The following is a 25,136-nucleotide window of genomic DNA, read 5'->3' on the forward strand; positions in this document are numbered from 1 at the left end:
TTTTTTTTTTTTTTAATAAAAACGACACTTCCCCGAGAACCCTTTAGGGTCACGAAACATCCCCTTCCCTGCGATATTTATGCCCCTACGTCACGAGAGAAATATCGTACGACGAGAATCTTTGCCAGTCCGCTCGAGTGCACACCTAACCATGGCCCGTGGTCTCTGAGACTTTGCGCGCTTATATATATATATATACACGTATAAGGAAGGGAGAGAGACAGAGAGGCATACAAGAATATACACAGGTTGCACAGAGTGTTTTTGTCCGCGCGTTAATTAAACTCTAACTCGAGCGACCGACTGCACGGGGCTCAGATGTAATTTTCCACCGTGTGCCCATTCCTCTTTGACCCCACCCCCCTCCTCAAGTGTATTTCGGTCAGTTTTCCAAAATTCCGGGCCAAAAATTAATTTGAAAGTTTGGAAAACTTGGGGAAGAAGATCGTCAAAGTTAAGTTCTTATCGGATATATCTTTGGAAAATGATTCGTAGTAATGGATTGTTCGAAAAATTTTTTCATTCCAAAGTGATTCTTTTTTCTTTTTTTCTTTTTTCGACAATTAATTCGCGTGTTTTTTAAAATGTACTATCCATTTATTTAATAATCGTATTGATAAATGTCCTTTGCAAACGGATACAAAATCGTTTTGGAAAAATTGGAACAACGAAGATCGCGGAAGATCGATTCTGTTATATGTCGAAAAATGGAGGCGATAAAAATTGTTGAACGATCTACACGAGAGAGGGGAGGGGGGAGGAAATGAAAAGAATTTTTGGAAAACAATCTGACACGTATCCGACACGGCAGCGCAGTGGAACAATGTCACGAGCGGAATCAAATAGGAACAAAACCGAGATCGCTGAATGGGTAGAACGAAACGAATCGTGGAGGAAGCGAAATTGATGTCGGTTTTCTCGGAAACGCGGGACGTTTTGTAGAAAATGGCGGCCCGTTTCGCGCGGAAACAGTTTAAAACAACAACGGTGTTGATGATGACGAAACGGTGCACTTTGTTCGAGGCAAACGAGCGGGTCGCGGCTTTATTGCGACGAATAAAGGGAGGCCATAATCGATCAGTCGGATGTTGAAAAGCGGCCCCGAACAATTTCGTGCCTCCCCTCTCTCTCTCTCTCTCTCTGCGAGTGAACGGAGAGGGCAAGTCGCACGAGGGGTCAAATGCAAAGAAGCGATTACAACACCGCCGCTTGCATCATCCGGCCAACTTTCCAATTTCTCAATGCAACTGCCTTCCAAAAAATGTGTCAGCCTTCGATCATTTTATTAACTCTGGAGAAATTGTCTTAAAAATTTTAAAATTATTAAATTTTATTTTACTTGTCACTCCACGCAACGATCCCTTGTTACCTTAAGACTAAGACTTCTAATCCAATCGCACAAATACCTAACCCAAATACCGGCACTACCAAAGCAATTTCAGGAATTGGAGGAGATCACCGATACCAACCTCGGAGAATTCCGAACGAAATAAAATTTTACTTTCCGTATTCCAATCCGTATTAATTAACGCGACATCGATCTGAAATAATTCGAAGCAATTTCAAGAATTATTGCCACGATAAGCAAGCCACAACCATTTCCCAACACCGATTCCAAAATCCAAGATACAGTCTCTCGCAAATAAATCCAACATTCCCCGCACCGATCACGAAAAGAACAAGTTCGTGGAGAGCATCGATAAAAGAGGCGAAGAAGAAGAAGAAGATCGGTCCTGAACCTTCGAATCGAAATGAGCACGACACGTGAGCAGAGTTAGGAGGCAACATTTCTCATAATCAATCCGTTATGAAAAGAGTTATCTCGTCCAGGGATCCCCATCTCGCAGCAGCGATGTCCAAGCTTTTACACACCGATTTCCGCGAAGAAGGGATCGTAATCCGCGGCCGCCATTTCGCCTCGTTCGTGTACACGCGGCGACGTAAAATTAAAAAAAGAACGATCGCGCATTTTTATTACACGCCAGACTGTCAAACGTTTATTACAACTATTCGAGATCGACGGCGATATATCCCGTATCGATATATTTTTACGAGCGGTACGATAAAAATAGTCGGTTTATATTTATCCACGAGATTGTACAAATAGATCGATCGTCCGCGATTTCTATCACATGTTTGTACACATCCGTCGCAACGGATGCAAATACAAAGATGGAAACGATGGATTCGATATTCACGGTCATTTCGCGGAATACACAAAGAATGATCGATCCGAAACCGATGGGACGGGAGAAACGAAGAGTGAAAAATAAAACGAAAAAAAAAAAGAAAAGAAAAAAAGACAAAAGAATTATTCTATTACCGAAAAAGTTGATCAAATCGAATCGATTCGAGAGCGAGATCGGTCCGGCGAATCCTTTGACAAGAGGAGAGAAGAGAGAAAAAAAGAGACACGCGCACGCACGTACAAAGGCGAGGAGATGAGAAGGCGAGAAGCCATAATCGATCCGGCGCGCGTTAAAAGAAAGGAGGCGCGAGGTATCTCGCGAGCGGAGAGGAGAGGAGAGGAGAGGAGAGAAGAGGAGAGCGAGGAGGATGTCCAAGGGATGGTGTCTGTTGCGGCCTCTCTCGCAGCGGGAAGTCCGCAGAGATTCGTGCACTATAAGGACTATACGTTCGGCGTCGTTTTCTCGGTTAACTAGATGCCAGCCGAGATTCCACGGGCTGAAGGGTTGGACGGACCGAGTTGGTGGAGTTGGTAATCATAAAGCTACGACGCGGAGAGGAAGAGTCGAAACGGAGAAGGAGGAGAAGGAGGAGAAGGAGGAGGAGGAGGAGAAGGATGTGGAAGAGTGCGAGAAAGACTCTGGAGGAGGGGGGAGGGGTCGAGAAGATGGCTGCAGGGCTGGCAATGCGGCCTGGAAGCGTGTCAGTAAATTTAACCTAACCGAATGCCAGGGTATAAAGCGCTTCCTTTCTCTCTCTCTCTCTCTCTTTCTCTCTCTCTTCTCCTTCTCCTCCCTCTCTCCCCTTTCGACCACCTCTTCCTTCTCTTCGCTGCTTGCTCGTTCGTCTCGTACGTCGATCGCCACGTCGAACGTTATTGGCACGGATTCTGACGATTTTTGACCGAGAAATTTTTCCATAAATACGATACGAGGATATTCGAACGAGCTGCTTCGCGTTCCATGAAAAATTTGCGGATCGAATAATTTTGCGCAATCGTTCCGTATCCACGGATGAAATATTCCATCAACATTCGAACGATATTCTCCCACTTCTTTCCAAGAAACAAACTCGTTGGATGCTCTTACGACCATTATATATATATCGGAGAATATCTCTGTCGTGATCGAGAATCGCGATTCAAGAAAAACAGGAAGAAAATGATACGAGTGACGTTCCACACTCGAAGAAGATTTATAGACTAAACAAATTTAACAAAGGTCCATTGTTGATTCATTCCCCGATGCAACCTCGCTGCCCTCCCTCCCTCTCTCTCTCTACGACTCTCCTTCCCTCCCTGGTCGAAGGATAATTTATTCGGGTAATCGGAATTCAAGCGAAACAAGAAGAATCTACGCACACTACTACCTCTACCGGTAGTAGCGGAGGCTACATGCCACCTTCGTCTCCTTTAACCGCCTCCCTCCCTATAACTTTTAGTAGCCACGGTCTACCCCCATCTCTCTCCCCCTAATGTTCGGCCTCAACATCTCGCCTCTCGAGATACCTCGTATATAGCAGCGCGAACGACGACGACGACGACGACGACGACGACGACGACGAGGAGAAGGCTCCAAGCGACCCGAATTACACGGGAGGAGAGACGATTCGCTCCCTCGATCTCGCTTGGTGGAGATCGTTATCGGCCGAGCCTGGATACTTCATCGACGACGAAGGAGGAGCGCGTCGAGGGTCGGAGGTTGAACGTTGCTCGATCGACAGCTGCCACCAAGTCACTGCCTCCACCACCTCCTCCTCCTCCTCCTCCTCTGCGTGGGTGAGATTCCTTCCTTCTGCGAGCAACATTCGTTCGATTTCGCCGGCCGCCAGTAGAAAAACATATCCACCACGTATTCCTCGACGAGGTATGCGAGGTATATCGAGATTCCCCCCTCCCTCCTCCTCTCCCCCTGGCTTGGAAAATTTCTCACGCGAGAGAAACAACGCTTTGAATTCTTCCCTCCGTAAATCGCAAAATTATAAAAGTTTACGAGTCCTTTTCTTTTTTTTTTTTTTTCCTCCCGTAGAGTTGATTCGAACGCATAAGGGGATGAAGAGGGTATCTATAGATAGATACAAAAGATGCGTTTCCACGTTTTACGCGTTAAAAAATAAATGATAAAAGTCCAGATAAATTTGAATCAAGTTTAGATAGAAACGAAGACGAGGGGGAGGGAGAGAAAAGCGCGACGACGTAACAAACGAGTCCACGAGTTTTAATGAAGAGGGGGGGTCCAAGGGTTGGTTTTGCTTCTTCGACGACAGACCGGAAATAATTATATCGAACGCGCCGATCCCCGACCGAGTCACGGATAATCCGTGTATCATCCAGAAGAGGATGTCTAGTGGACGCGTATTAAAAAGAAAGAGAAAGAAGAAAAAATAAAAAAGAAGATTTCAATCGGTATCGATAAATATCAACAATGAGAAGGCGGGCGGGGCGAGGGGAGGAAGAGTGAAAAGAAACGTGGCCACAAATTTCGCGCGCTTTTAATTACTTCCCGTCACAGCTCGAAAAGCCCTATCGATTTCCGTCCTGGCCGGTAATTGAGCCTCCCTCCATCTCCCTCTTTCTCACCTCTTCGCCATCTCGCCCCCTCCTCCCCACCCTCTCCTTTTTCTTTCTTCCCTCCTAATCTTCGTTGCCCGTTCCTTCCCCCCCCCTCCCTCCCTCGCCTTCGCCCGTTTTTTAATCCCTTTAAACCGGGCGAAGAAATAGGGTTTGCGGTTTGCCGTGTTTGCCAAATAAACGGGACGCTCCCGCCTCTTTTGATGGTCCCCGCAGGGAGGCAGCGTACGTTCCTGGCCCGTACATCGCGGTCCATTAAGCGGCTAATAAGTGGACAGAGCCGAGTTCACCGGTTACACGCGCTCGACCTTCCCTTTTGTCCCTTTCCCCCTCCCTTCCTCTCTCCCTCTCTCTCTCTCTCTCTCTTTTTCTCTCCAAACCTATCTCCCTTTTGTCGAGCGTGCGTATCCTTTCCTTTTTTTTTTTTTTACACAATTTCTTCCATTCTACCCTTCCACCTCGTGTATGTTTCCAAGACGATATATCCTTCCTTTTTTCTTTCTTTCTTTCTTTTTTTTTTTTGCTACACGCGTGCACGTATCCCTCCTCGATTCTCTCTCTTCTCTTTCGGGTCAACCCCTCTTCGAACCCTCTCCTCTCTTCGTCGAGCAACGCGGTTCTACGTTCTCTTTCTCCCGTGTTATCGAGCCCTCTCCTCTCTTTTCCCTCCTTTCCAAGCTTACACTCATTCTCAACTTCTTCTTCTTCTTCTTCTTCTTCTTCTTCTTCGTCGAGTAAGTCCGACTATTCCGCTCTCTTCTCTCTTTCTTTTCTCGTTTAACCCTCCTCGTCGATTATTACCACCCTTCCCTCTTCGTCGGGCCAATTGTTTACCAATGCTCTCCGTCTTCTTCCCTCTTCTTCCCGACGTCGAAGTCTTTTTTCTCTCTCTCTCTCTCTCGCGCGCATACAACCCGCGTTATTTGTACACGATACCACGGAGGATTAGGGTGAACGTAAAAGGGGAGAGAGAGAGAGAGAGAGAGAGAGAGAGAAAGGGAACAGGTCGAATGAAAGCGGGACTGTAAACAGAGGGGGAGAGGGGAATGAGAGACGGGGGATTTTCGTGAGATCGTGTTTTGTTCGAGGACCCCTTCGATCCCTTCCAAAACTTTGTAACTCCTTTTGCATCCAATTAAGTCTCGCGCAATAACTTAGGCTACACCAGCCGATACGGACACCAGCTTCCACCTGTATATACGGGGGGAGGAGGTCCATGTATATTCCGATTTCGAATTTTCGGCCGTACAATTGGAACTTTATACACGTTATGCGCGTATAATTCGAAAAGTGAGAAGTTCCGATAGGCCGTATTGGTATTCGTGGAGTAATCGTGAAGGATTGGACGGGGGCGAGAGATCGTTTTTTGGAGAGGAGGGGGGGGGAAGGGATGAAAATTTTTTAAATTTAAAATAATAATTACGTATTCGTCGGTCGTGAGTGAGATTTTAATCGAAACTTTGTTCATTTCGTAAACGTTTCCCGAGGTCGAGTTATTATTTTCCGGGATGGAAACCGAAGTCAAAAGGGACAACGGCCAATATCAGGGAAGCCCGCATTTCGTACACCCGGATAACAGATTTCAGTTGCAAAAGCCGATACGGAATATTCGCAAGGAAGTTAGTAGGGCAGTTATCGACACTGCCCATTATTATCGCCGTTCCATCGAAAATTCATGAATTTTCGATGCACTCGCATCCGAGGTCCCGTGAAATTTCTCTCCAACTTTGCAAAAGGCTTCGAAGATCCCCTTATCTATCTTTTTCTATCCTTTTTTTTTTCGATATTTCTATGGTGTTTCGATCATCTACGAAATTATTCCAGCCTGGATTGAATATTTTGTTTTGATCTCGATGTCAATCAATATTTCGACAATCCGCATCATCTCGACACCAAACTATTCGATTCTAGATCTCTTTTATGTTCGATTTCAAAAATTCCCGCGAAATTTAATTTTTCCATAGATTTTTCCAAAATCCTTCTTTTTTTCACCACTACATTAGATTTCAATCAATCCACGTACGAGGAAAATTGGCGTCAAATCTTCGTCTCTTCAAAATTCACGAATACATTCGTTTAAATACTGTATCGCAAGCTTTCACTCAAAATTCGTGAATATACTCCAAAGATTCCTACGAAGTTTAAATTTTCGATAGATTTTTTCCAAAATCCGCTTGTTTTTTTACTATGCTAGATTTCAATCAATCCACGCGCGAGGAAAATTGGCGTCAAACCTTCGTCTCTTCAAAATTCACAAATACACTGAATACATTCGTGTAGATGTTGCATCGCAAATTTTCACTCAAAATTCGATTGCAAAGATTCCCGCGAAATTTAATTTTTCGATCAATCCACGTACGAGGAAAATTGGCGTCACATCTTCGTCTCTTCAAAATTCATAAATACATTCGTTTAAATACTGTATCGCAAGCTTTCACTCAAAATTCGTGAATATACTCCAAAGATTCCTACGAAGTTTAAATTTTCGATAGATTTTTCCAAAATCCGTTTCTTTTTTTACTACGCTAGATTTCAATCAATCCACGCGCAAGAAAAATTGGCATCAAACTTCAAAATTCTCTTCAAAATTCACAAATACATTCATCTAAATAATGTATCGCAAGCTTTCACTCAAAATTCGTGAATATACTCCAAAGATTCCGAAGTTTAAATTTTCGATAGATTTTTCCAAAATCCTTCTTTTTTTCACTACAACATTAGATTTCAATCAGTCCATGTACGAGGAAAATTGGCGTCAAACCTTCGTCTCTGCGAAATTCACGAATACATTCGTTTAAATACTGTATCGCAAGCTTTCACTCAAAATTCGTGAATATACTCCAAAGATTCCTACGAAATTTAAATTTTCCATAGATTTTTCCAAAATCCTTCTTTTTTTCACCACTACATAAGATTTCAATCAATCCACGTACGAGGAAAATTGGCGTCAAACTTTTGTCTCTTCAAAATTCACGAATACATTCGTTTAAATACTGTATCGCAAGCTTTCACTCAAAATTCGTGAATATACTCCAAAGATACTCCAAAGAAGTTTAAATTTTTGATAGATTTTTCCAAAATCCTTCTTTTTTTCACTACAACATTAGATTTCAATCGATCTACATACGAGGAAAATTGGCGTCAATTTTGATGTTCGTCTCTTCAAAATTCACCGAATACGCCGAATACATTCGATCTCAAAGTTGGAGGAGGGCAAGGCTTCAAAGCCCGTTTCATCAATCTCCGATCGGATGAAAATTCGCTTTTCGACGTCTCCTTCGGTATTTCAATAATCCACGCAACGAGGCGGGGCCCGAACTATTCGGCCGGGCCCCGGCCGCATCCCCTTAAGATCGAAGCATTCTAAGTTCATCGCACGGATCGGAAGTGGAGGATAGTAGGTCAATTATCGGCACCTCTGGACCGCTGTTACTACAAGCTACGGGCATAGTTGGGAGAACCTCTCGTGCTCCAGTCAAGTCTCGTGCAATAATTTAGGATACGCCGGATACCGATACTAAGGAGGAACTAACTCACTCCCTCTCCCTCTCTCTCTCTCTCTCTCTCTCTCTTCTCCAAGAACAATATACGCTAACCGCCTCGAATCTTATCCTTAATACCGTGGCTTAAATGTACGCCGGTGTACATATATCGATCTTGCGGATCGGCCAGTGGATGGTATGCGCCAGCAATCTCGTAAATTCGTGAGAAAGTTAATTAAACGACCCTCTGACCACGGGGCTACCGTAAACGGTACGGAGTCATTCGGTTGTGTGAAAGATTAATGACGTGTAAAGCATTTCCGCAAGCCGTGGGGGAGGAGGGGGCAGTTGCTTGGAATTGAACCCTTTTCAGAATAAAAATGAAGTTCTAATGAGGAGGGAATTAGAAAATCCTCTTTCTCTTTCTCTCTCTTTCTTGTTTTCTTTTTTTTTTTTTATTTTTTTAATTAAACGTTGGATTTTATGAATATATGGGCGGGATTTGTGACGTGGTTTTTTGGTAAAACGGAATACTTCAAAATTCTCTTGATTTAATTTAATTTATGCAGTATTTACAGTTGGTTACAGATCGTTTTAACGCACCCTGAGCGGCGCAATATTTTAATTAACTCTTCAACGATACTCAATTCAACGATATTCGATGAGGTTCGATATAATATTCATTTTTGGCTATTATAAGATTAACATTGCCGCGGCAAGAATCCAAAACATCGAAGAGTATCTCGAACGAATGAAAGTTAATAATAATAATAATTTGACGTATAGAAACGAGCTATCTATTCAAATGTTTAACTCGTTCTAATTTAATAAATAACTTTTGTTGAACTATACCTTTTTTAATATACACTAAAGTACACCAATTTTTAAATTTTAACCAAAAAACATTCTTCCCTTTGTATAAAATATCAAATGATACCCTTCCCAAAAATAGAAAATTTGTAAAATTTTGAAATCATTTGAAAAAAAAAAAAAAAAAATCCACTTGACAAAGCCAAGAATTAAGATCCAAAAATATCAGAACTTATCACTAATATTAATATATAGCGACGAATTCCTCTACCAACGAAAGAAATCGAAGAAATTAAACGTTGGATGAAACGCGAACGCGAGAAACATTCGTTCCAATTACTCCACCCTTCACCCCCCTCCCCCCATATGCACATATACGTTTTAATCCCGGCTCCTCCACACCCAGATTGGCGCACAATCGTCGCGCTTTTAATTATCATTGCGCACGGGCTAAATATAGCGCGATGGAGGAGGTTGGCGCAACAATGCTGGCCGCATCTCGCGAGGGTATGAATTCGTACGGGCAATAGGAATACGCTATTAAAGCTGATGAACGGACAACGGCTTAGCCCCGATTCTTTTTTGCTGTCAATAAAGTTGGCCGGCTGACAATGAGAGGCAACGAACCCATATAGCTGCTAACTGACCGCGAAATTAACCTCACTTTAGAAGAAGTATGCGTGCCCTGCCCGCCACCGCCGCTTCGTGTTATTTATTAACTGCAACAGCGTCCATGAAACTTGTTTAAATTGGGACAGATTAGCGTGACGTTCCTTGGAAATACAAATAAACGATTCGTGATAACGTCGTGATCCATGACACGCGTGTGTCTCTCTTCTCTCTTTCTCTCTTTCTCTCTCTGATTTGGTTTTTCTTTTTTTAAAGATCGTCACGAATCACGCGATCATTGAACGAGATTGTGATGAAGAATACCGACGAGATTCAATTTCGTTAAAAAGTAGGAGTGTATCGAAATATTACGTTACTTGGATAAAATTTTAAAATTTGCTCGAAATTTTTCGATTCTAGTTTTAGTAGGTAGAAATAATAATAATAAAAGATTTTGTAGTAAGTAATTTTAAAATTTGAAAAAAAGAATATTATTGAAACAACATTACTTGTCGCGGAACGATTATATGGGTTAATATAATTTCGCAATATAGTTTCTTGCAACTGATCGAAATAAAGAAGAAATTGAATATTGAAAAGGAATACAAATTATTTCCTTAAAATTCTAAAGATTTAACTACGCCTCGCCGCGTATCTACCCTTCTTCGTGACTTTGAAAATTAAAGGAGAAGAGAGAAAAGAAAAGAGACGCGCGCAAAAATTAAATTAAAACGGCAACGGAATCCTTTTCACGGAAATTAAACCTCTCGTTTCGTTGCAAGATGCAACGAAAATCGGGACGTAAGTCATTATTGTTACGTCGAACAGCGTATAAATTGACAACGAAATTAATGCAGTCAGGCCCAATTTATTTGCCACTTACTCGTGAAAGCTCCTGCTGACACTGGCCGGTTCCATTCGTTATTAGAGGTGCACACGATAATGATTAATGCGAAAACCGGTTCCACGGAACTCACCTTCGGCCTAGGAAAAAGCGGCCGAATATGGCCACTTTATACAAACCGGCAAAGTAATTCGAATTACACACCGCGCCCCATGGGAGCCCACCTTCCGTATCATCTTCTTTTAAGGATGAATTTTGCAGCTCGGTTAATTACTTGCTACAGACGGATCAGAACCGGGTTGCACGTAACCGGATTTACGATCAAATTCCCTGTCTGCGAGCCGCGGTTTGCCCGGTTATTTTAATACCACAGAGGGAACGATTTATAAATCGGCGCATTCCTTTTCTCTCGTCTCGAGACTACAACGACGCTGGCTACAATTGCCTAGGTAGATACGTAGCATGTTAAAAATTTTAAAAATTATGGAATCGAATACGAAAAATACGAATAACATTTTCAACGTTTCGTTTCGAGTTAAAATCATTGTTGAAAAATTCGGTATTCTCTGTCCGAGAATATTATTTTTCACGAGAATTTGAAAGGATTTTTGAAGATCGATAATCGTTTCGTTGCAAAAATCTTAAAGATCTTATTATCGATAACAAGGTTTCTCGCAAATCGTCCAATTGTAATTTCGTATTTTCCTAACACGTTCAATTTGTCTACCCTCTCTATATCGCGTTTATATTTATGTAAAAAAAAGAAAAGGAATATATGCATATTCGCATGAAAGAGGCTGGAACGAGGTTGTTGCAGAATTGAAGTGATTCATGGCGAGGGAGCAACACCACGTCATCCTCCCACATTCGGACAAGCATAATCCTGTATATAATTCAATAATAGCGTCTACTGGCTAAGACGAAGAACAGACGATTTCTGCGTTAATTAGAAAGGCCATTTCTCCACGAGGATCGTAATGCACGGGTGTCAGAGATGGAAACGTCGGACGGCGGACGACGTCCAATCTATCAACCGGCCATTTACCACAATCCGCACGATTGAATCGTGAATCGTGAAAATTCGTGGAAAAAGGATAGAAGAGGGATCGGTTCTCTCGGTTCTCTGGTTGTTGGTGTAATTGAAGAGGGTGTTGCGAGAGGGAGGGAGAGAGAGAGAGAGAAGGGGAGCTATTTTCCCGGTTCATATGCATAACGAGGTCATTTGGTTAAATACAGACAAAACAACCCGAATGGCCGCCTTTCCTTACGAACCGCTTAACAAGAAACCACCCACTGCTTTGCATCGAAATTGTCTCCACCGTCCGTGCTTACCATTTGCCTCCTATTGGCCCGAGGAAATCGCGCAAAATAATTCCCTCTCCTTTTTTTCTATATTTTCCTCCCCTTTTCCTTTCTTTCCCTTTTTTCCTTTCGTTAATCCCACCATCGAGACGCGATAAGATGCTTTCGTTATATTAAAAAACGATTATTTATTATTTTAAAATCGAGCGTGATATGTAAGAAGTTTTTAAGAGAAAAATTTTTCTCGAAAATGGAAACTTTTTCAGTTTTAAGGAACTTTCACTCTCGATGTCGCTCATTCAATCAGATCCCAATTATTCGATTTCTAGCTCGATAATCAATCGAATCTCATTTTGACAAGAAAATAAAATCATCGAGTCAAATAAAATCAATATCGGGAAAAGAAAGATTCCGACATGCTGAAGATGGATACATAAACAAGTTTTCATTCTCAACGCGAGAATTCCAGCTAGTCTCCCGTCGTCTATTCGTACGTCGTCGTCGTCTCCTCCATCCTGGCAAAGTGCGCCACGGAGCATAAACGGATTAAGAAGAAGTTTCGCCGCGTAAACAAGGAGATTTCATTTCACCTAACCGTCCCACCAACCGTAATAACCACTCCATACAACACTCTTACGTGTATACACAGTATATACGTAAAGTAGAAGAACTCGATCTCCACCCCGACGATCGAGAACCTCAAACTCTGTGGCTGTTCACAAATTTCCTTGTCAGCCCTCGTCCCGATGGTCGGGTAAAGGTCGGGTTTCCTTTCGCCAAACAGCAATGCATTTTGATAGGCCATTGTTAAAGGAACGGGGGAGGAGGGGGAGAGGAGGAGGAGGAGGAAGAGGGGAGGAAGCAGCATCGAAAAGTTTCGTGAGAGGGCGTTTCGAAATGGAGACATAACGGCGGAGTTTGCCTTATTCATGAGGCTCGAACCACGGTATCCAAGCATCGTGGTTATAACTGATGGAAGACACGGGGTTGTAAGGCCACGGATGGCCGTGTACCAAAGTTGTATCAACTGAACGGCCTCAGTCCTCACCGCGTAACGATGATAATATGCTACGTGCCTCGTGTCTGAAACGACGACTACCCGAACTGAATACACCGCGCTCTCCTGTAATCATATACTCCTCTCCCCCTCCCCTCCACCACTCCTGCCTCTCCTCGTCTGGCCACACAGCCACCCAGTAGATATCTCGACACCCACTTCGTACGAATCTTCACCGTGACCTTTTACGAGGCCACCTCTCTCTCTCTCTCTCTCTCTCTCTCTCTTTTTCCATCGCATTCTGCAACCAGACCAAGACGACCAAGAGAGGTGTGCGCGCATGTACTCGAAGGGCGAACGAAGAAACTCGTTCGTTAGCGGTCGAGAGGGAACGGTATATTACCACGGTGGAGTTCGGCCGATCGATCGACGCCGATTAGACCGAGAAATTGCTCTCGTCGTTATGCGATTCTTCTCACTCTCCGATTCGTCCACGATGCACGTTCGTCCGTTCTCTCGCCTCTGTATCGATGCAATTACACGCGCGTGATTTTTAATGAATTGAATCCCTTGGTAACGTAACGACGAAGGTTTCGAATCGAACCTACGATCGATCGTCGTATCGATCTTGAGAGGCGTGTATGCATATATATATATATAGAATTCAATGAATTTCTTTTGTATCGGATATGGATTTAGCGATTTAGCCGCGCTCGTTTAATACGGGAGGGGGATAGAGTTACGTTTAAACTATGCGCAGACTAAGCGCGGGTTAGATTAGATTGGATCCGAATTAGGACTAGGTTACTCCTTGAGCGAGATTGCACGTGTCTTAGACGTGGGGGGGCTTTTGACTTACAAATTAGATTAGACTCGATTTAAATCAAGCGTGAGATAGTGTCTCGTTTTATCTTTATATTCTTTCCTTCTTTTTCTTCTTCCTTTTTTTAAATTGTTTCGACTGTTACCAATTTTTAAATAATTAAATTGTAACAATTTTGATTATTTCTACTATGCCTTCTATCGTATCCTTCCATTTTTCCAATTGAACCATTCCACGGTGATGGAAAATTTAATAATTTTAAAGTTACTTCGATAATTTATCGTTCGAGAGACAAAATGATAGCAAATAACTGTAAGATATTGTATGAAATCAATTGCTAACGAATAATTACTCGAAGTACCTTTATTTCTGAACTCGAGTTACTTTTCCAACTTTGGATTAGCGCTTAACTCTGCCATTGCACCACCGATATAATCATCGCGTATATTTTTATCCCATTTAAAATCCATCTTCTTTCTTTTCTTCTGTAAATTTGCTCGAAATGGAAACGAAATCGGCGAGCGATAAACGTGATAAACTGGATTTGTCGAATGCACGCCCTCGTTCGAACATTCCGAAACCCTTAAAGTATCGGCCTCCTTTGATCGCATAAAATTTTCCTCGACCTCCTCCCGAGAAAAATCGTCCCGGCCACCACACGACGAGGCGAGCCCGTCGTCGTGCGGAGAGCCAGCTCACAGGGAATAACAGCGTTTAGTGATTCGTATTCCAGGGCCATCTCTAAGGATTTTTAGGACGGCTCTCGGAGGTGGCTCGTTCTCGGTCACACGTCGGTAAGGGAATCGGTACGTGACATTAAGCAGTAATGCCACACGCGGCAGGACGACCGTCCACAGACGGCACGGAAACTTGAAATAGTATTACGGTGGTTGGCCCCCCACCCACGTCACGCCACTACCGCTTTTCCTCCACCTCCTCCTCCTCTCTTATCCTGTCCACCTTCAAACACACACGGCGGCCTCATCCCGAATGTACAGTGTAATATGTCACGGGCCGCGTGACAAAGAGCCAAGGGGAGGGGAAGGGTTGCAGAACAGAGAGGGAATATAAAAAAAAAACGAATGAATTTTTCCTTCCCGTGAATTTTAATTGTTCGATTTGGACAACGAGAGAACGAGTGAAGGTGTATATATATGTACGAGATGATGGAAGAAACGATGGAAGAAGGAAAAATAAATGAAATAATAAAAGGAAAAGGAAAAAAAAAAAACGTATGGCGACAAACTGTCGATACCGGGCGCGATATCCCCCGCAATATTTTTTACCTCCCTCTTTTTTTTCCTCTCCCTCCCCTCCTTTTTTTTTCGTCCGTTTTCATTTCACAGTTTAATTTATAGAGTGGATAACTCGAGCCTCTCGGACATACTATGACAAGTCCGAAACGTTGCAGAGGAGAGAGAGAGAGAGAGAGAGAGAGAGAAAGAGAGAGAGAGAGAGAGAGAGAGAGAGAGAGAGAGAGAGAGAGAAACAGAGTGGAAGTTGTTTACTATGAAACGGGTTGACCAACCTGTGTTTACTTTCGACTACGAAGGGAGGGAGAAGGGAGGAGGTGGAGGAGGAGGAGGAAAAAGAGTGAAAAATGGTTTTTCCAATATCGTTGAATGATCGCGTGTACAGGGAGCATCGCGTGAAATTTATCTCGTCCGCGGTGCGTCCGCAGCCTCGATAAATAGATCTCTCGATATTTCGCTCGATTTTATACGTAAATAGACCAAAAATCACGAACGCTCGACATTCTCCCTTTGGCCGAGGAAACACACACGCACACGCACACACAGATATATATATATATATATATATATACATACACGTGGGCGGAAAATAGACGCGTAGCAGCTCGCGACCTAAATAGAGGTGTACACACTCTACCGGCCTCGTGTACCTTGCCTAATTCCCTAGCGACAGACAAATATGTACTTCTAATTACCATCGATATTAATTACGTGTTTGCGAACGTGAATCATTTTATTAGCGTTTCGGGAACTCAAGTTGAATTTTCGAAAACAAGGGTTACCCGATCGTGGTACCGAGAGGTAAAAGAAAGGGGATTTCAAACGATCGCCTCTTTTAACGCAACTTAGATAAATATATCCGTATATCGTATATAAATGTTCGTCGTTTGCGAATAAATATTAGATTATGCGTTTAATCGAAGTATCGCGATTCTTAATTCGTCGTTTCGAACCGAATTTCGAAAGGGGAGAATATCGAAAAATTTATAGTAAACTTAAATGGATGTATGAATCGTATTGTGAAATTTATTAGCTAATAAATATGCCAACCAATCTGGGTTTTTTTTCCTTTTTCCTCCGAAAACGAAAAATGGAGAGGAGGGAGGGAAAGTAAAAAAGAAAAAAAAGAAAAAATGAAAATCCGCGGTCGGCTGACGTTTTTGCAATTTGTCAGGAATTCATTCCAATTTTCGTTCTCAAAGAGACACACGGAGAAAAGATTAAAGTTTTTATAGAAAGAGAGAGGGGGGGAGAGGGAGAGAGAGAGATTGTGAATATATATATATGGATCGTGAATATTGCGTGTGTATTGATAGGAAAAAGGAAACGACCGAATGTTGCCATCCTTTGTGAAGACAAATTCAAAAGATGCGGTTTCGAGGTTCCGCACACTTCATAAACCACACGAGCAACGTGAAATCTACCTTTTCACGTATTGAATTGTAATAATCTTCTTTTCGAATGGATAATACGTGAATCGCGATAAATTTACGAAAAGAACATCTTATTTTGAAAATTATCATTTAATGTGCGGAAGAAGAGAAGAAATCGATTGAAATTGCCTCCATTCTGTCGACATTTTAAATTTCAATCAATTATTATTAACACTAGAATTAGAATTATTAGCTTATATAATGCGTATCTAAATATTAGATCATTGCACGTGATCGAATATTTCACAAATATGGAAAATTATTCGGAATTTAGTAATTAAATGTATCGTTAAATAATATTTGTCGCGCATCAGATTCGTGTTTGGGCCTCGATTAAATATACAAATGATAGAAGAATTCGGTCATTTCATTTGCGTTTAATAATTATACACGATACGTATTTATAAAAATAAATAATTTTCAATTAATTAAACGAGAAAACAAACTTTCTTCGATCTTCCAAACATTTATCTTAAATATATCCCTCTCCCGTCCATCGATATTCGAACGTTCTCCGCGCAATTATATCCATTGAATTGAATTCGTTCAACAGGCAGCAAACACACGAGAAATGTGTTTAAGCGACGACAACAGGTTCCTTCTGGAACGATTCGAGATCACCGGTTAAGACCGATTCCATTGTGTTTTTTCGTGGTTTTGACCAAAGGTTTATTGCATGTGCCAACTTTGACAGAGGTCTTTATCCAACGAGCACGCGGGGCATTTATCGCGTTCGCCCTCCGACAGCGAACAGTCTCTCCTTTTTAACAATGTCCCGGCCGACTTACGGCCCGGCCAGCTTTAACTTACAATCAGTATTCGCTTTGAAGTAGCCCGCATACTTATCGCTTTGATTGACGTCCCCCTTTTCGTGGTGCTACTAAGCGAGAAGCATATTTACATGAAAATAAATGCACCTTGCCTGGCCAGGCCGCGTTACGAGGTAACGACGAGGTAAAGAGGGGAAGAGAAGGGAATCGAATCCGTCTCGAAAATTAAAGACAAACAACGAAAACGAAATATCGTTCCTTAGATCGACCATCTGGCGAGAATTATTTCGATTTTCTCTTAAGATGAGATCATTTTTTTCTTTTTTAATATTATTATTATTATTAAATTGTCGTTATCTCTTTCTGCCAGAAAGACCGATGAAAATACGAAGAATTTTTAAAAAAAATTTATTTGAAAAAGGTAAGATTCACGTTTCACGAATTTTTTTGTATTATCATTGTATATCACAATGTTATATTATAATAATGAATAATGTTTTCATCTCATCCGTATATTATTATACGAATCTTGTATTACGTTATATTACATTATTCTGGCACGCGTACATCGAATAAAATAATATTAAGCTGTTCCAAAATTTTGTTCGTTTATTTTTCGAGATGCAGAGTGTGATTTATTTTTCATTGTTATTAAGATATACAGTTTGAACTCGACGATATCTCGAAGACGATAATACGAACGTTTGAAATAGACCATCGCAATGACTAATCATCTTTTCATCAAGATCGATTTTCGATTCGAGCCTCGAATGAATAATAACGCCTCATCTTTCGTTCCATCCAATTCTCTATTGGCCCAACAAATTATAGATCGAAAGAAATGGATTTTCTTTATTCTATCCACGATAACCGATTCGAGTGCATCTGTTGATTTGAATTGTTAATTCGAATTCCGTATTTAATTTAATCCACATCGGGTTTTAGATCACCGATGAACTACATTGTGGTTATATAGGTGACTACACGACTCTGAACGAAGACGTTCCAGAACCCGTTATGCGGTCAGCACTTTTATCTGGCGTGCAGAATCACGCGACGAATCGATTAAACGCGTTTACAAAGTGAAATCTACATTTCGAAAAAAAAGACGTCGACAGCTTTAAAAAAAAAATTACAAAACGCGTTATCCGCCGTGTTACATATAAAAGAAATAATAAATATAGAGTAAATAAAGTAAGATACGAATTCTTGTCAATGATAATTTTGAATCACATCGTAGGCTTAAAATATTTTGTATTTCGAATATAAACATAAAAAAAAAGAATTTTAATTTATTACATTAATAAAATAATATAAAGATTTTTTAATCCCTTATACTTATAAAAACTAAAAAAAAAAAAAAAAAATACAAAAGTAAAAACCTGCGTAACGAAGAAAAAGAAACAAAAAGAATTTTTAGGAAGAAACGATAAAAATGAATTCATTACCCTCCTGTTACCTAACAACTCCAACAAATCCTCCACGCAATCGTTCCATCTCCCGCCAAGAAAAAGAAACTCGTCCAATCTAAAAACCCTGGAACCCTGGAAAAGAAGAGATGTTACCGGTTGAATAAACGTGTTGTCCTATCGCGAAATGAAGAACAAACATCACGGTTATTATGATAGCCGTGGAGGTTCGATCCGAGTAAATAACCGGCAAACAAACTTATCGTGAAATCGTGATTCGCGAACGCGTTTTGCACATAATAGCGAGTCATACGGTACGACACTGAAAATAACGCGGAAAACCGCACCGTAGCACCGTAGCGGCCGGCTGTATTGTCCTACAAATATAGCCGCGGCCGAACGCATGGTGCAACTTATATATATATATATATATTTACATATCATTCTCGTCGATCGCATGGCGCGATACGCGAGCCACGTGGTGCTCGATGTTAATTTACGAGCGTTGATTTTACGATCGGTGCGCGGCAGAAAGAACGTCTAATCCAAGCAACGATGCGTGGCGCGACGGATATTTATTTCGATTGAAACGTTGGCCCGGATAACGGGACACAGGATTTACTCGAAACGGCGCCCTCCATATATCGCGGAGGGTTGTACAACTATTATAGCCGAACGCCGTCGTTCGTTACGCGAATCGAGTTCCGCGAAATTTTAATTATCGCGGAGCATCGATTGGGCTGGCGTGAATAAAAAAAAAAAAAAAAAATTAGAGATACGTGCTTTACGCGTAAAATGTAAAATGACACGTAGAATTTTCGGATATTCGATTAATCGAAATTTTCTCAACTGGATGTATTATCTGTATTTGCAATAATGCGAATAGACGTTAATGTAGTATATACATATATATATATATATATAGGATGCGTTAATTATTGAAAATGGAATTGGAAATGTTTAAGAAAGTGTTAAGAAGGATGGAATGGAAATTTTAATTACAACGGAGTAATCGATCGATGTTAAAAATTAAAAGATACGTGCTTTGCGCGTAAAATGTAAAATGACACGTAGAATTTTCGTTATCCGGATATTCGATTAACCAAACTTCCCCGTTATCTGAATTGTACACTATCTGTGGAATAGATACCTTTACTTGCCGCGGTGGAAATAAAATTTAATTTGAAATTGATATTGGATATGTCAATGTAGTATATGTAGATATATATAACTATTGGAATGAAATTGGAAATATTTATATTAAAAAAAAAAAAAAAAAAAAAAAGGAAGGAGATTGGGTAACGTATGACGTTCGATGGAATTAAAGGGGCTCGATACACGCTGGTGACACACGTATAGCGGCGTTTATCAATCGAAAAATCAAATGGATGCATCGAATTAAAAAAAACGCGGATCGAAAGCTCGTGAAATCCGATGACACAGCCATTAGTCACGGTCCTTCCGAGAGGCATTAGCCACGGGCCTTGCACCACCACGGATGCGAATTTCGGAAAGGTTCGACCGGTTTCGAGAGAGCGAAACATAAGCTCATACGTCGTGACAGAAACGCATAAGTGTATCGTATGTGTGGGTGTAACTAGTGATGGGATCAAGTATATCACAAGTAGATAAGAATCGAAATTTTTCGTAAATATCGTCGAAAAAAGATGCTTTAAAGAAGATTCGAATTAATTCGAAATTCGACGAGTAAACTAAAAATTTTCTGTTTATTTTAATAAATTAATTAATGCTAACGTAACGTAAAATCTAATCTAATATCGTAAAAATATTATTTTTTACCATTATATAAATAGAAAAAGATAAAATAGAAGAAGGAAATTGAAATCATATAATATTTATTTTAACTACGAATATTTCGCAAATAAATATTTCTTACTGTAAAGATAATTCTCAATTCTTCAATTCTTTTTTGCATTCGATTTCACTTGGATTTATAAATACATATTGTACTTGATCCCATCGCTAGATATAACACGTGCTGACACATGCGTGCACACGAGTTACATACACACACACATACACACATACATACACTAAAAGATAGAACACGAACGCGAAGCTATCTAGGCTGAACCTTTCGAGGTTGACTTCTTGAGACACTGGAGCGGAAACACGAGACGTATAGCATGGGTTCCACGAGGCGAGTTAATCCCTTGAGACAACTGGGAGCTACGGTATGGAATGGGAATGCCGAGGGAAACCTGGTGGTGTATTCTCACTCGCTACTCGACAATGTTATTATTACGCTCCCCCGTCCGCATTACGCGGATAATTTATGTCGGTCTTTACGTATAGCGTAACGCGCCCAACTTGTCCTTTTCACGTGTATATGCGCATCCGTGCGCGCGTAATAAATGCATATAATACTCACCCATCGTTGTAATCATTCACTCGACGTGATAAACACTCGGATGTTTGAGCAACGTTCTTCCTCTCCTCCCCCTTCTTTCTCTCTCTCTCTCTCTCTCTCTCTCTCTCTCTCTCTCTCTCTCCTTGTGTGCTGTTTTCGTCCGTTTCCATCGGTAGCGCCACGAGCCTCTTTCTTCCATGAGCATCCGTATCGTGGAATAATTCGCATTAGAACCATATTTCTCTTGCTAATTCGATGCAGAGGTTTACACGTGTTGTTTGCATCCACTGCTCTTTGAACGAACTCACCGAGTGCAACGCTGGTCTGAAATTTAATAAGAGAAGAAAGAAAGAGGTTAATAATCTTTTAGAATATGCGCAGTAATAATATCTTACGATCGGTGGTGTAAACACGTCTGCCTCGCTCGACGATCCGCGTAAGAAAGAGAATTTCGAATTACGACGCCTAGCGGTCACGGCACGATAATAATAACGGATAATAACAATAGGTGTCGTAGTAAGTTTTGTGCGTACTTTAAATTTTGGAATATATTTCACGCTTGAATATACACATGTATTGTTCAATACAGTTAGCATGTAAGAAAAAGAAAGAATATATTACACTGTCCGATGGTCACAGTGTAATAATTTAAATTAAGTTTTTTTCATAGGTTTTATTTTAAAAAAGTGTAATTTCCATGAAAAAATAATAATATTTATTTATATATATTTTTATATCGATTAATTCATTATTATTTGCAAGAATTATTTTTTATAATTCAAACAAATTTTTAATTCCTTTCCCAAGAAATTTCTTTTTTCAATTAAAACGATAAAAATGTTTATTTTTTGATCTGTATTCACACAAAAATTTACTATATTTAAATATTTAAAAATTTTATAACAAAAAAGTAAATGATGACTTTTTGATACTGATGATTAAAAAAATATATGGATTTAATATTAATTACATTGTTTAATTTTTGTTATTTCTTTGCAATTTTCCAATATACTTATTTCATTCTTGCATACAAATCATTCCCACAATTTTACTTTAAAAATTTATATAATAAATAACTCTTTCTAATTACAACTGTATTTCTAAAACATTCCCTTATTTCAAATATCAACTGCATTCTTTAAAATTTCCATAAATGCATGAAATATCCAAAAAAAAAAAAAAAAAAAAAGACAATAGATGTCGCGATTAAACACACTCGACCAACAGAAGAAACGAAACGGTCAAATTTCTGAGAAAAAGAGAGATATTCACCGGAAAGGGGGCAGCGTGGAAGAAATTCATTGTTATTCGAGGCCGTATTCCTAGTTTACCTATCATTACCCCGAATCATGCACGTACCACGACCACGAGGCACGGATAATTAAAATTCCTCCACCGTGGCAGACTCGTGGAACTCGCATTTTCTCCATCTTTTCGTTTATTTCCTTTCTCCCTTTGATCCACCCCGCACTAGCGAATTCATTCTACCATTCTACCACCACGTATAATAAGTACACTCATACACGGGTCTATTTGCGGCCGCCATAATAATTCTTATCCGAGGAGCAGCCGCCGGCTGGCACCACGCGATATTATTTCATGTGCTCAGGCGTCAACAGGATCGTAAATAGCAACGTCAGACGTACGACAACCCGCCCTCGTCGTTTTCATCGACTGTGCGACTCACACAAGCGAAGGAGGATCGGGCCGATGGCGAATCGACTGTTTCCCATTTCCATTCATAACCTATGAAAAATTCGTTTTATTTCAATCTCGCGTTACACGCGGCTACAAAATTTAGAGAGAGATTAATCTTCTTTATGTCACGCGAACGAGGAATTTCGTGACAATAGAGTGAGAATTTTTTTTTCTTTTTTTTTTTTTTTTTTTTTGCAATTTAATCTTCCAGTTGATATACCAACTTATATACGTAATTCAGACGTAAAGCAGATGTTTAATTTTTTAAGATACTTTGAGGATAATTTATATTCTACCATTACATTCTACGTTTCATTTGACGAAGATTGTGATAGTAGATTGTTAATTGAATATTCTAAGTTGAGGAAGAAATCGAGCTCAACGTATGTTTTCGTTAATAATCAGAAAGGAAGAAAAAGCATTACAAGCGATATTTAAAATAATTGATCAATAATCAAAAAATTATTATAAACGCTTTGAAATTACTCAAGTTTCGAGTTTGGAATCAATGATTTGAAATTAAATCGTAATAATATAATCTTCGCAATAACAAACAGAATTGTTCGTTCGATATTTAATATATCGTTATTATCTTTGCAAATATTTCCAATCTCCATTCCCCGCATCGAAACAAATCGCAACAACAATCATCCGCTTAACAATTTAATCATCCAAATCGAAGAAGAAGAAGAAGAAGAAGAAGCGACAGCGGATGACAGCGCATCAAACGATTTATCCCCTCTCTCCCTCCCTGCCTCCTCGAGAATCGCGAAAGTTAAACCGGCCTCTTTTCGTGGCCGTATAATTCGCCCGTGTTGAATGCAAATTTATCCACCCCCAGGGGTTACGGTGTCTACGGCACTGCGCTCGCGTGACTATGACCACGGCCACGAGCGAATTTATACCGAAACCACCAAAACGTGACAACGAGCGGGAAAACGTTGCTGACGACCGGCCGAAGGAGAAGGAACGAGTCTTAAATTCACATTAAACATTCATCGGGATAGAGCTCGCTGACAGGAGGCCGATGGAACGGAGATAGGGGCATTCGAGCTGATCGAGCTAATGCGATACTGAAAACTGGTCGAGGTCTTTTCGAGCTGTCTATCTTTTCCTCCTTTTGTCCGGCTTCCCTATAACCTGACGTTTTCACGTGGCTCGATTAAAAAAATTCCCACTTTTCTTCGAAGTATATTCTTTGAAGGGACATCGATACCAAAAGAACGATATACCTTTCAAAAGGTAACAAAAGTGTATACACGGTGTAAAATTATCAGTGAATATTTATGAAATAAAAATTCCAGAATGGGGACATTAAACGATTGAATAAAAAAAGTATTGCTTCGGGAAAACTGGTCCAGAAAAAAAACCACCCCTTCGCGAATTTATATCCGCGTAGAGTAAACGCGGATGAATTTCGCGGTTTGTAATTAATGCTCATCGTAGTTTCATCGAAAATGGCATATAGCTAGCAAATCTCTTTGGATACTCGCATATTCGAAGCCATTGAACGTTGATTCGATACTACTGCTTTCCACCTCTAAAATCACTCGAAACGCGATTCGCATCGATATTCGAGGCTACAAATATTTCCTCGAAATCAACTAAACTGTATCATATGTACACTCAATGACAAAATGATCTCTGTTATCCATGGAATAATAAAATTTAATAACAGCATAATCTAACAACAAAGAAAGATCGTACGATAACAAATTTTATTTTTACAAATTTCGAAAATTTTTACGGCCAAATTCGGACTCGTCACGCGAAAAAGAAACGAAACCTCCTTTCCTTGATTTTCATCATTCTTTTACTACCATTTGCGCGAGCAGATCAGATTGAGAGAAATCGATCGATCAAAAAACAACATATAAATCGCGATTTAATTTTCTTCTGACACTGACTATGCATATAAAATTCGATTGCATTACGAACGATCTGAGAATCACAAAGGATGCTCTCTCTTTTTCTCTCCCCGTGAAAAAAAAAAATCTCGCGCGATTATTTCGTCGAATCGTTTCATTCACATTCACGTTTCATTCGCGAAAACGATACACGCGGGTAAGTCGCGATAAAAACGTTCTCATGGCAACCATCTCGAAATTAAAACCCGCGAGATAGCGATTCAAAGCGATTACGCCTGGTCGCAATAAAGGAGTGAGGCGGATCTTGAGAGAAAGTAATTCTTTCGAATATAGCCGAACAGGATTTGAAGGAACGCGGTTCACACGCACGTTCTTTCGTGTGTATATGTGAGTATTGTAAACTCGGAAACGATCCAAGCGATGTTTGGAACGCCTCGCGACGATCGAGGCGTGTAATGACGAGAAAGGAATCGTGAGAGCGGTATATACAGAGGCGACAAATATCAGAGAGAAGAGAGCGAAAAAAAGAGGGGCGAAACGGGCCGGTTTTCAAGCGGATAAACTCGTTGCACAGATCGTTTAGCCATCGCCCGCGGCTTTTTCTGATTGCTTCTCTCTGCCTTCTTCACCCGTGATATTATACCGAGCAATTGAATTTCTTACACCCCACTAAGTACTCCATGCTTCCATTCTTCTCTGTCCTCTCTCCTC

At 40.6% G+C, this 25,136-nt stretch overlaps 1 long non-coding RNA gene across 3 annotated transcripts in view; it reads right to left on the reverse strand.

Annotated features, from left to right (window-relative positions):
* LOC122710411 overlaps nucleotides 1–25,136 on the reverse strand; it is a 103,666-nt gene that overhangs the window by 54,880 nt on the left and 23,650 nt on the right. For 2 of the 3 annotated variants that reach the window (XR_006345927.1, XR_006345926.1), the window contains exons 3-4: nucleotides 20,881–21,183; nucleotides 17,661–18,623 (exon numbers count right to left, since the gene is read on the reverse strand). This is a non-coding gene — a long non-coding RNA (uncharacterized LOC122710411). Of the gene's footprint in view, nucleotides 1–17,660; nucleotides 18,624–20,880; nucleotides 21,184–25,136 lie in introns of those variants that run through there. The other variant, XR_006345928.1, reaches the window with a different exon arrangement.

This window comes from Apis laboriosa, unplaced genomic scaffold (assembly GCF_014066325.1).
Source record: "Apis laboriosa isolate Shangri-la unplaced genomic scaffold, ASM1406632v1 scaffold14686_cov152, whole genome shotgun sequence".
NCBI lineage: Eukaryota > Metazoa > Arthropoda > Insecta > Hymenoptera > Apidae > Apis > Apis laboriosa.